Source organism: Scylla paramamosain, chromosome 23 (assembly GCF_035594125.1).
Source record: "Scylla paramamosain isolate STU-SP2022 chromosome 23, ASM3559412v1, whole genome shotgun sequence".
In the NCBI taxonomy this organism is placed as follows: domain Eukaryota; kingdom Metazoa; phylum Arthropoda; class Malacostraca; order Decapoda; family Portunidae; genus Scylla; species Scylla paramamosain.
In genome coordinates, this window is record NC_087173.1 from 9995486 (window position 1) to 9997985 (window position 2500).

General features: G+C 39.1%; 1 long non-coding RNA gene across 1 annotated transcript in view; it reads left to right on the top strand.

Moving 5' to 3' along the window:
• The first annotated feature begins 1075 nt into the window (after positions 1-1075).
• Positions 1076-2500, top strand: part of LOC135112458 (uncharacterized) — a 73214-nt gene continuing 71789 nt past the window's right edge. Inside the window, exon 1 of the long non-coding RNA XR_010274399.1 lies at positions 1076-1561. This is a non-coding gene — a long non-coding RNA (uncharacterized LOC135112458). The remainder of the gene's footprint in view (positions 1562-2500) is intronic.

Here is a 2500-nt window from a genome sequence, read left to right on the forward strand (position 1 = left end):
TATCATTTCATTTTTATTATCATCTTTCCTTTCCTCTCCTTAATCATCTATTAATTATTCTTCCTTTCCTCCTCATCCACCTTTATTCCATTTTATCTCTTCCTTTCCTCCATCTATATTATACTTATCTCGCGCATCTTTACTTCTTCTTTCCTTCTACCCTTCCTTCCTTCGTTATTTTAATTTTAACCTCCTCTCTTTCACTCTCTTTCTTTCTCCTCCATTTCTCCCTTATCTTTAACCTCTTCCCTTTCTCTTACTCTCACTTCTACTCTACACTTCTTCTTTTCTTTCTTATCCATTATCTCTCTCTCTCTCTCTCTCTCTCTCTCTCTCTCTCTCTCTCTCTCTCTCTCTCTCTCTCTCTCTCTCTCTCTCTCTCTCTCTCCGTATCCTTTTGTAATTCCTCTTTCGTGTGTTGTTGTTTTTTTGTTGATTTTTCTTCTCTTTTTTCTTGTTTTCTTTTATTTTCATCCGTGTCCTGTATCTGTATTCTCTCTCTCTCTCTCTCTCTCTCTCTCTCTCTCTCTCTCTCTCTCTCTCTCTCTCTCTCTCTCTCTCTCTCTCTCTGTCTATCTATTTATCTATCTATCTATCTCTATCTGTCTATCTATCTATCTATCTATTTATATATCTATCTATCTCTCTATATTTTTTTCCTTTCCTACGAGATAAAACAGAACAAGACCAAGGGGGTAGTGGTGATGGTGCTAGGTTGAAATGAACACGTAAATGATCGATAAAGAAAATAACAAGAAAAAAATCCAATAAAACTAAGCTGATATTTACATGATTACACGTATAAAAGTAGTAGTAGTAGTAGTAGTAGTAGTAGTAGTACATTACAATGAACACGTAAAGCATTGATAAAAAAAATAAATAACAAACCAAAGAACATACCACAAAAGGACAGAATCAGATCAAACTCAGCTGATATTCAAACGCTCGCACGTATGAACCTTGTGTTTCTTGCAACCACCGAGCGGCTTCGAGACAGGGAATCGAAGCAACGCGACTGACTCATTCCTTGGACTCTCCTCACTACTCACTCTCGCTTCAGTCAGACCCCATGAAACTTACGTGTGGTTTGTGCTGCCTTAAGTCAGGAAATCATATTCTGAAACCGGCACTGCATTTCCTTACACTTAAAAGACTCTTGTTGAAGTTATCTAGATTTTTAAGAGTGTTTTTTATGGTTCTAGTGATTGATTTACTAGATTACAGTATTGACAATAGAAACACTCGTGAGAACCTTGCTAATCATCTTCGCTGACCTTTAAAAGTGACTTAAGTGTGTTTTTACGGTTCTAGTGACGGATTAACAAGATTTCTACATTATTAACAGGAGGAACACTCGTGAGAAGCTGGCTCATCATCTCTGTGGCCTTTGAAAATAGTCGTAGTGAGAGAACAGAGCGTTTCAGAGTACGGGGCAGATAGAGCACGGGTTGTGGCAGTGCTGTGTGGAGGACTGTGCTTCTTTTCCATCACTTCTCTATACTCAATGTGGAGGAAGACTCCCTACAGCCCCTATCTGACCCTGTTCCCAGCGCCCCACGAGGTACGGTGAGTGGGTGACGAGTGTGTTCATGTGTGTTGGTGGTGCAGTGAAAGATGTGGGTCTCTAGCCAGCCAAGGAGTGTGTTCCCAAGGTTTCGGTGTTGAATCTTGACTACATCTCTGACAGGCTGTTGTGGTTGTTGGGGTTTTCAGTGGTTGTAGTGGAAGGTATTGGTGGTTTTTCTGTTTTCTTTTTATAAGGGTTTTTTGTGGAAGTCATTGGGGTTTTTAAGGGTGTGTTCAGCGGACGTTATTGGAAGTTTTTTAGGTCTTTTCAAAGGTGTGTTTAATGGAAGTTTTTGGGGTTTTCAAGGGTGTGTTGAGTAGAAGTTATTGAGGTTTTCAAGGGTGGTCCTGGTGAAAGGTACTGAGGTTTCCAGTGTTCCTAGTTCAGGTTATTAGGAATTTTAATGTTTTTACTGGAAATTACTGTGTCTTCATTGGTGTTAGTAGTCAAGATTATTCCAGTTTTCAAAGATGTTACCACGATTCTAGTGATAATTTAACGATGATTCTGCGCTACTAATATGAGAAACACTTGAGAACCTGCGGCCTTTCAAAAACCCAAAACCTTTTAGAAAACATGCCGTCTGGTGGCGCCGCAGGGAAACTAAAGCTGCCAAACCATCATATCAAAAACCATTTTATTCATTTAGTAATAATTTATTAAACCTTTTAGTTATTGAATCTCTAAAGTATTTTAATCGATTTGGAGTTGAAATTAGTACTTTTTTTTTCAGAGAGAGAGAGAGAGAGAGAGAGAGAGAGAGAGAGAGAGAGAGAGAGAGAGAGAGAATCAAACTATGCAAGGTACAATGATACTACACACACACACATACAATAAAACATGCTGGAAATTGAAAAGCACAACCACCCCCGTTCTCTGCCACAAACAAACTAACAAGTGGAAGAGTGTGTGTGTGTGTGTGTGCGTGTGTGT